The sequence below is a fragment of the Mesocricetus auratus genome, unplaced genomic scaffold (assembly GCF_017639785.1).
Source record: "Mesocricetus auratus isolate SY011 unplaced genomic scaffold, BCM_Maur_2.0 Super-Scaffold_15014, whole genome shotgun sequence".
In the NCBI taxonomy this organism is placed as follows: domain Eukaryota; kingdom Metazoa; phylum Chordata; class Mammalia; order Rodentia; family Cricetidae; genus Mesocricetus; species Mesocricetus auratus.
This window is the reverse complement of record NW_024429186.1, coordinates 47,979,285-47,989,822: the sequence shown is the minus strand read 5'-3', so window position 1 is coordinate 47,989,822 and position 10,538 is coordinate 47,979,285. Positions and strand designations below refer to the sequence as shown.

The window sequence follows — 10,538 nt, the reverse complement described above, 5'->3', positions numbered from 1 at the left end:
AGATACTTGTGTGAATTTACAGGTAAACCCAAATTCCTGTACAGTACTGAGTACTGTGGCACAAATGAGGGAAATTGAAACTAAATTGAGAAATTTAACTATAATCCTGTTTAATTCTATTTTTAGACAGAAAATTCAAATGTACCCACTTAAGATCCAGCTTTAGGAGCTGATTAACCTTGCAGCTCCTGAGAAACACCTGTAGTGTTTGAAGCCTCCAGAGCACAGTCACTTAACCTCCCCCCAACTTAATATAAAACCTTTGCTCTAAACCTCACTGCCTGCCCACATCTATGGTACTGCGTAGAACACTCTAGAGGGTCACAATGATACCTGAGTTGGCTTCATGGGTTGGGTCATAACAGAACACTTTCTGGGGGTAACATTCCTTTGTAAACAATATCAGTGTCCCTGAACAGAGCTGAGTCTCTTTGGAAAAGATCAGAAAAGAAACAGCAACTAGAGAATTGTGTTGGGCTAAGTATGGAAGGTCTTGTCTGCTGTGCTAAATTATAATCTTAGCTAAGTTGAAAATTTGTTCCTTTAGGACTCAGTAGGCTTGGGCCTCCTTTTGTCTTGATGCCCGGTCATGGTCAGAAAGGAACTGCACTTGCTCATTATGGATCATGTGTACACATCTCAGCAAGGCAATATCCATCTCTGTCCTCCCTATCAGACATCACAAGGTTAACATGGAAAATGCTGCCTGGGTGATAATCGTGTATGGAAACTGCTGCTGAGCAGAAAGGGGTGGAGAAGAGTATGAGTAACTGAGAAAGTGCATTCCCTTGCTAGAATATGCATGTAAAGGGAATCGATAGACCAAGATGCATATCCTTGCAATTTCAGGTGAGAGAGGGTGATAGCTTGCATCCTTCCTAGGACACAATCAGTATTCACACTACTCTCATCTCATATATTCTTATGCTCCAGATACTTTTAACTACCTATGGTTTGGGAGCATTTCTGTTCTCTAAAAACAAGAGCTTTACCAGTGATGTGCTTTGGGTTTTGCTATGTAAAAGGAGAGACATATTACTATAAAAAGGTATAGACCATTATAGCTTCATTCATGAAGGGCATGTTTTTTGTTTTTGTTCCTATTACTAGGGACATGGCAAGAAGATGAGATCTTCTACAAGGCAAGTCCTCATAACTGAAGTTTAGATTTCTTATATATGCCACTCTGTTTTTCATGCAAAGTACTTTAAGTGGAAAGCTTTTTGAGTTTTGTTGTTATGTACTCAATGTATGAAAGAAAAGAATAGTTCTTTACTTCTCCATGAATAAGCACCCTTACCTCATGAGGCAATGGTTCTTCCCTTCTATGACAAAATATAATATCTTCTGATCAACTATACAGTTCATCCAGTGCTCCCATATACACATGCTCTCACTTTTATTCTCACAGGGTAACTTTTGAGCTGCAGACAAAGGAATGTACAGAGAAGAAATACATGTCATAGCTTGTACAGACTACCACTTTGCATATATTTATGGAGAACCAGTGACGTTTTGAAACCTGCATATTTTAGGATAATTGCATTAAATGAATGATTGTATCTATCACCTCATACATTTCTCTTACTGCCATTTCTTAGATCATCATAACTGTTTCCAGCTCTGGTTTATAGCAGGCAGGACCATATCCATTGCTTCCTGATGTGAGAAAATATGTTGTGTATTTAGGCTCATTCTAGCCACTTCAGGGGAGTATTTGGGACACGGAGTAAGGTATCATCAAAGAAATCCCTCTAGTGGATCCTTATACTAAATTAGACAGCTCTGAGAAGCATATTTCTGAAAAGTTCACTAGTATTTTATCATTCTGGTAACCTTTTGTGCGTATAATTTACCCAACGATTCTATTTTGCTTTGTGGAGAAAATGCATTGCTCACCAATGCTGTCAGTTCACCTGAGGTACTAATCACTGTGCCCCCCGAAAAAACTTTTCCGCAATCAGAGGAACCAGGCCTTTCCTGGAGACTTCAGTCATGTCCTCCTCCAATTATTTTACCTTGTCTAATCATGAACATGCTGTTTCTATTTTTTTTTTTTGGTTTTACGAGACAGGGTTTCTCTGTATTGTTTTGGAGGCTGTCGGTACAGCCTGGCCTCGAACTCACAGAGATCCGCCTGTCTCTGCCTCCCGAGTGCTGGGATTAAAGGCGTGTGCCACCACCGCCCGGCTGAACATGCTGTTTCTTTAATCAGGAAATGCATCTCACCACAGCCACTAAGATCCAAATGTTGTGCTTTCAGTCTCCCATGCTTCAGGATGCAGTATGTAAAGTTAAGTTTTGGCTAATCCACAAAATCTGTTTCTGTGGCATAAGCCCCTGGTTCTCTCAACTGAAAGTTGAAGCATTCTTTTTACTTTCCATCATTACGTTTTTCTTAATAATTTTTAAATTTTTGGTTCAAATTTAATTATATCATTTCCTCCCTTCCCTTTTCTCCCTCTAAGCCCTCCCTTGTCCTCTCCCTACAACCTTCCACAGTGCCCTCTGCAGCTTGATTCCTCTGGAACCCATGGTCTCTTTTGCTTTGACTATTCATATATTATTTATATATAAATATACATATATATTATACACACATGAAAACATATAAATACGACCCTCTGAGTCTCTGCAGCATTGTTTGTATGTGCATGATTTCAGAGCTGACGATTTGGTATTGACTAACCAATCAGGGGTTTATCCCCAGGGAAGACTAATTCTTCCTCTCTCAGAATTCCTCAGTTGACTATAGAATGGGACCCCTTGGGATTTGTCCTTATACAATAGCATGTCTCTATGGTATCATTGTGGGGGGCTTCTTTAGGTAGCCATATTATTTCATTATTGTAGGTGTAGCTTCTCCGTTATTTTAGAAGACAGAAGCTAACAGCAGACTCCCCAGTCCTCTGGCTCTCACAATCTCTCTGGCCCCTTTTCCACTATGTTCTTTGAGCCTTAGATACAGGAGCCACACTACTGTTAGTGCCGGGCACCTCCCCATTGGTTGTTCTCTGTGTTTAACCGGTTGCAGTTTTAAGTGCTAGTCTGAATCTAGCACAAAGAGTAGTTTGTTTGTTTTTTCTTTTCTTTTGTTTTGTTTTTTATGAAGACTGAGAGCCATATTTATCTCTTGGATAGGATAAATATTTATAGTGCAGTTGGGAATTATACTGGTCTAATAAAGGGGTGATGGTAGATCCTCTATGATTTATGACCTCATTAGCTCCAGAATAGGTTTCTAGTATCAGGATTCCCTCCTGTTAAGTGGGCTTAAATCCAAATAAGTAGTTGTTGGTTACTAGCAAGCTACGCATGCCAGTGTAGTATCTGGTATCTTTCGAGATATCTTGCCATGCTGGTCACTGTTGTGGTCCATACGTATCACAGGCAAGTAAGACTATTGATTGCTTCTTCCTTCATCAGCTTTCGGGGCACCTTCAGGAACTATGAAAGCTAGCCCTGGAGGGCACAGCTTTCAGCTCAGATCCAGCTCACACTGAATCCTGTGTAAGAAGCACACATTCTCTTTCACCTCTGGGAGGCAACTAAGAGCAACAGCAATGGCCTTTGTTGTTTGGGGAGTCTCTTGTGCTAAACAGACTTACAATCTAAAAGAGGTTTCTCATACTTGGTAGAGGGTTGTTGTTAAATGGTCTATGGCTCTTGAAGGGATTATTGTTCACCCAAACATGACTATATGTACACACACGTATGTGTGTTATATGTAATTTTAGGTAATATAAAATAATCCCTTAAAGCTTTTTCAAGCATCCTTTGTGTTATTTATTCCTCTTCCTATCTTCTCCCATGTTAACCTCCCTCCTTGCTTCCCAATTAAAGTGGCCCTCCCCATTTACTTTTCTTCATATCAACAGCATCCTGCTTTTCCTTTCTCCAGACCCACCCCAGTGGTCTTTTTTCACTTGTTTAGCTTAAGATTCTTATCTCTGTTATAAAGACGGAAATTTTTCTTTTTCTGTAATTTATCTTCCAAGCATGGCAGAGCAAAATAGACAACTTTCACTTCAGTTCCAATAATGAGGCAGAAAGACCTGGGAAGGTACATACTTTTCTATTAAGGAATTACACCAATATACATGAACTCTTCATCAGGGACTGCTGAACACAAATCATATATTTTCCTGATAGTGTAAGAGCCTTCTTATCCTAAGTGGGAATTCTCGCAAATGCCTTATGGTTCCCTTGCCTCTGCTTCCTCCATCAGATTGTCAGACATTACTCCTACGTTTATTGTCACTTCAAACACTTTCTTTGCCAATTTCAGTTTGTACCACTATGAGCTTCATTTGACTACTATGAGCTTGGAAACTGAATAGCCAAGTTTTCTAAAAACTGCCTGTTAAACAAACTCATTAAAGCTGTGGCCCTCAGGGTTAAGTACACACCTTTATTACCATGATGCTAGCCTTGAAAGGTTTTTTTTCTTACTTCTGACTATGGATTGCATTCCCAAGGGTGGGGTTGTCAGAAAGTCCCCCTCTGAATAAGAAGTTCATTGATATAAGTCAAAGCATCGCATTTATCATTCTCCTTCTTTAAAAAAAATGGCACAATAAAAGCCTTGTAATTTAAACCATGGGCATCACATTTGAGCTTACGATGGGAATCAAAGCCCAGGAGTTTCTTTCCAGACATGTCTACAAAAGGCAAGCCCTCCATTAGAAAGAAGTGGGTTATTCTTTCTCCATGTCTTCATCAAATAAAGTGTATTTTCGGACTTCTTTCCCATGAGAACACTGAATTGAGTTACTCAAGATTCAGAGAGCTGACCCTGCTGCCATTGTGGAGGTTCCATCACGCACCTTCAACTGTGATAGACCTGGACATTAACTGTGCCAAAAATCACGGGCTAAACATGAAGACATTTCCTTATAATTGCTTGAAAGGACATCAGACTACAAACAAGGTCAAGAATAAGAATATAAGACAGTCAGATTAACCAGACAATTCATAATCATTGAAATAGCTACCTTTTACAGCAGTTACCCTCATTCAGCATCCTAGTCCCTGAGAGGAACAACACTCTCTTTCACAGCTGAGGTCTGTAGCTCCCAGATGTTCAATCTGTCAGCAGCAAAGATGCTGCTGGTGACACGCAACCAGGAACCAGCCACACAGAGCCAATTTAACAACCCTCAGCAAACCCAGGAGCATGTTAGGAAGGTCACTGGCCCTGGTTTCTGCAAGCAAAGACATTTTGCATTAGTTGCCTGAAACAAGAACTCTCTCTGTCTACCTGCTCTTTGTTTAATTTTGTTTCTCTTTCTCTTTTGTCAGCCTCTCATCTGTTAGTAAAAGAAATGTTTTTGTTCTAGCAGATAAGGGATCAAATTTACCCCTGTTCCACAAATAAAGTCATCATTAACCTCACTGTGCTCACCCTCCTCTGCAAGGCATTTACTGTCTGTTCTCTACAAAAGCTGCATAGCCCATCTCCTGTAATAGGATTTGTCTCTTGTGTTGGACGCCGAAAAAAAGTCTTCCACATAACTGATGTGCAATAGTCAATTCATTCATTTCTTTTCTTCCCTCTTTAGAAAGGTCCTTTTAAAAAAAGAAGCACATTCTATATATGTGTTTTTATACATGTATATAGCTTCCAAATTATGAGTACAGTGGATCCTGGCCTTCACTGGGAAATGGAATCCAGCTTGTTTGTCTCGTCCACTCCTATGCGCTCATCTTTTTAAGAAAAGTTTCAACTCTACTACTGGTGCTTTTTTTTAATCTATGTAAGAATCACGTTCTTCCGTACACCTTTATCTTCATTTACAGCTTCATGGTCACAGTTCTGAAAAAGGACTGAAGAAAATAATTATATCTTGACTGATGCTGGCCCCAGAGTTTAGGGTTTTCATGCCAACATGCTCTAAAAGTATTTTACAAAACAACCTTCTCTTCCATTTCCTTTCATCTTTTAAACTTGCTGTATTAACCGTTTGAGAACTGGGTGTCATGCAGGACGCTTGGTGGCACAGATCTGTGTTCTTGCTACCAAATGTAGTTCTGCTGCTGCCAAACTGGTGATGGCATCATTCATGGAGACTGAGCATTTCCAGTAAGGGAATTCAGGATATCAGACACCAGCATACATGTAGACTGATCAGCATTGCCTCCTAAGCACATCCTTGCGGGTAACTTAGCAAAGCTGGGGAGATGGATTCCAAGATGCCACGCAGTGGGCCACAGTGTCATTCTTACTATGTGCATTGTCGTTAGCTCTCTGTAGAACCCTGTGGGGAGAATCTCTGTGACTCAGCAAGTACAATAGGACTTTCCTTCTGTATTTGTCATTTACTGTATTAGATAAAGACCTGATGATTTCTGATATGATTATAAGATCCACAAACATAGTATCATCAAATGTTGACAGTAAAACCAACTAAGAGTACTGGCCATCAGCTACCTTTTCATTGTCTCCACAGTCACTTTCCTACCCTTGAGTGTACCATGCCACAGACAGTGGATGACAACAAGGTCACCATCCTATATGGGGGCCCAAATATACCACTGCTTCCTGAATGACTTGAATCAGTTCTTACTGAAATTCTGGGGGTGCATGGGTTAAAAGAAAAAGTCTAAGAATACTTTATAAACCATTGAGTGCTTAATTTGGGGCCATTGATGTCAAAATCTGCTTCATGTCATCCATAAGGAGCTCTGATTTTCCTGGCTGTACCTCTAGCACCTTGTCCAGAGTTGGGCGGTCTGATGGCTTGTAGAGCTGGCATGTGTTCCCATAGAGCTCCCTGTCAGCGGGTCTTCTGCGCCAAAATGGCTTCATCATTCTGCATACTCCAGGAGGGCTGCTAACTCCAAGCACCACAGCATCTCCTTCACTTGACCTTTAAACCCTGACTATTTCTGCCTCCTGCTGTTGACTTCCACTCAGGAGAAAACTGTAAACAATACTCCTGGGATATTTGGTTTTAATTAATTCAACCAAATCTCCTCACAATTCGTCAAAAGCCTGCATCTTCCGCTCTTGTTACTGTGCTGAATGAAGTACTGGATCACACATGTTGGACCTGTACAAAGGCATAATTTTAATTTCACTTCGAATCAACTTCTGCAAATCACTTAGCAGCTTCACTCGTTTTTCTTTCCCTAGTCACAATCTTTTCTCCTGATCTGTTGGCTCGAACCACGATGTCATTGTTCATCTGCTCACTGAGCTACTGCTCTTCATCGGCTCTTCCTTCCACTGTTTGACGTCAACCCATTTGGGTTTCTTGGCTGCTGACTCATTTCATTTGTTTACTGTCTGGCTGGAATTTTCTCTTCCTCTTGAATTTATTTGTGCCCCATAATTTTATCCTTCGGTCCTCTGCCCTCTTGTGGCTTGCTATTGAACTGCTCCACACTCTATTTTTTTTTGTCTTTTTTTAATTTAAATTAGAAATAAGGTTGATTCAAATGTCAATCCCAGCTCCCTCTCCCTCTCTCTCCCCTCCTCCCACGCCCTCCCACCAATCTCCCCAACTTCCCTCCCCCAATCCCCACTTCTTTCCCCAGGCAGTGCGAGGCCCTCCATGGGTATGTCCATAGTCTGTCATTTCATCCACGGCAGAGCCTAGGCCCTCTCCGAAGAGTCCAGGCTGAGAGAGCATCTCTCACTGTGGAATGGGCACCCAAAGTCCATTTGTATGCCAGGGATAAATACTGATCTACTACCCAAGGCCCTATAGATTGCCTAGGCCTCCTCACTGACACCCACATTAAGGGGGTCTGGATCAGTCCCATGCTGGAGTCCCAGTCATCAGTCTGAGGTTCAAGAGCTCCCCTTATTCGGGTCAGCTGTTTCTGTGAGTTAAACAAGCCCAGTCTTGACCTCTATGCTCATCAGTTCTCCCTCTCTGTCACTGGGATCCTTGAGTTCAGCTCAGTGTTTAGCTGTGGGAGTCTGCCTCTGCTTCCATCAGTCATTGGTTGAAGGTTCTGTTTTCCAGACTCTCTGGCAGTGGGATTGTAGGCTGGCACTCCCCTGATCCATATCCAAAACACTCTTTTTTATTTAAATTATAAACAAGCCTGCTTCAAATATCAATCCCAGCTCTCTCTACCTCCTCCCCCACTCCCATCAATCCCCCATCCCCCAACCCCATCCCCCCTCCACTCTCCAGAAATGGTAAGGCCCTCCATGGGGGATCCCCAAAGTCTGTCATATTGTCCTGGGGCAGAGCCTAGGCCCTTCCCCATGTGTCCAGGCTGACAGAGCATCCCTCCATGTGGAATGAGCTCCCAACATCCATTTGTATGCCAGGGATGAATACTGATCTACTAGCAGAGGCCCCATAGTTTGCTGAGGCCTCCTCACTGACATCTACGTTCAGGGGGTCTGGATCAGTCCCATGCTGGCCTCCCAGCCATCAGTCCGGGATCCATGAGCTCTCCCTTGTTCAGGTCAGCTGTTGTTGTCAGGTTTTGTGGCACCTCTCTCAAAGTGCTATGTAATTTTAGGCTCACCTTTCTCAATTCCCCTTGGGATATCTTTGAAGAGCTAAATTCAATGTTTTTATGAAATATAGTCTCTTCTTGTGATATCTTTGGACTCTTTCCTATGATTTCTTTTCTTGTTGACTTTTATTATAGCAACTGGAAAACATGGGGCAGAGGAACTAATTTTTTACAAAAAAAAACCCTATACACTTAGTACTAGATTAATAAACTAATACTGTCCTTCCCTATATTATCTGCTGGTGAATAAAATATAACACAAAATTTAGTAGCTTAAAAGAATGCATAATTTCATTTTGTTTCCTTGGATCAGGTATTTTAATATATCCCCTGTTGATTTATAATACAATGGAGTTTGATAAATTCTCAGTTATATTGTGTTGTGATAAATACTGCCCACATACAGACCCAGTCAGAGAGGAGTATGATATGCATGGACCTGTGGGTTGCAATGTTCATAGAAATAGCTAGGAGGCTCTTGGAGAGAAGGCATATAGCCTTGTGGGAGTATGGGGATGATGAGCATGAGCTTTGCTCCATAGCCTGCCGCCATGTTTGCTCCTAGGTAGTGGTGATCTGGGCAGGGGATTGTGGGAGGAGTACTCCCAGGAGATGTGGTTATCTCCAAAGGACAGTTTTGCTATGACTCCCTGTTATGCCTATCACACTTACTTAAGACTGTTTTGAAGTCTAATGAAGTCTACCTAATACCACTCTCTGCCTCCCATTTTTTCTAGTTGAGATTTGACCAACATTGATGTCTAGAAGCTCTCTCAGTCTCAGCCATCTTTGTCCCTATTTTCTCTCACAGATATCATCTCTGACAAATTCACTATATATTTGACCTAGTCATGGTGTTGATTTACCAGTGAACCTAGACTAACACTGGGGAAAGGAAGACTTCCTACAATAACCTTGTTGAAGCCACTTTAATGGGAAAATATATTATAATAGTTCTGCTAAAATGACCTTGATTGAGCAGATGGTTTACTAGATGTATCACCACTTACATGATGCATAGTCCTTTACCTCATCCATGTTTCTCTTGAATAATTCCAGCAGACTACCCTTCATTACCTTTACTTAAAGTATAACATGACAGATTTTTCTAGATAATTAGCATCTAAGCTATAATAACTATTTATAGAGAGTTATAAAAATTCACTTATATAACAGTTCAGAACATAATTATTAAAATAAGAAGTTAAAATTTCAGGGTGTTATAACATCTTAGTGCATAGACATTATTTGTATCTATTGACATGATGCATCAATATAGTCACCCATTGCTCAATGACAAAGATGTTTTCTAAGAAATGTGTGTGTCACTGAGTGGCTATATGTACATGTATGTGCTTAAGCCAACATAGCTATTCTGGGTCAATCACTTGGCATAGCCCTGTGATACAGGCAAGGGGTATAGCAACTAGAAATATGTCAGACAGCGTGTGCGATGGAATTCACTGTTTTAAAGTAAACATTTTACAAGTAGGAGTATAGTCTAAAATAATGACTAGTAGTATAGTATAACGAACATGAAAACAAGTAACTTTGCTTTCCTACATCAAAGATATTCTTAGTCTCTGTGCACACAGTCAATAAATGAATAAATGTGCACATGTCTTTATTTCTCTCAAATCAGTTCCCAGTCCTTCTTATAAGAACACTGTCAAGCTCTCTTGTCACTGGATTTCAGTGGCCTTGGAAAGGGAGAGGAAAGGAAAAAGCAAGTCCACTACCACCCTACCCCACTCCCACTCTGTCTCTCTGTCATGGAAGCATCATTAGAATGACCATATCTCCATAATTCAACCTTCTACAGAAACAGCTCTGCCTTAGCATTGCTTGCCTTAACTTTAATCCTCCAGACAGCCCATTGTCCTTTCAATACTCCAGAATTAGCAGCTTCCTGCTCTCCCTATCCTCTGAATTATTCCATTGCCCCTTATTAACTCTCTGTAGCACATAGTCCAATGTTACATCTACTCTGGCTGAAGGAGCTACGTTCGTTTCTGTCTCCCTAAGCCAATCCAAATGGAAAAAGACAATCTCCTCCA

At 41.1% G+C, this 10,538-nt stretch overlaps 1 pseudogene; it reads right to left on the bottom strand.

Annotated features, from left to right (window-relative positions):
* Positions 1-5,752: 5,752 nt before the first annotated feature.
* Positions 5,753-9,034, bottom strand: LOC101838938 (annotated as a pseudogene).
* Between the last annotated feature and the right edge of the window lie 1,504 nt (positions 9,035-10,538).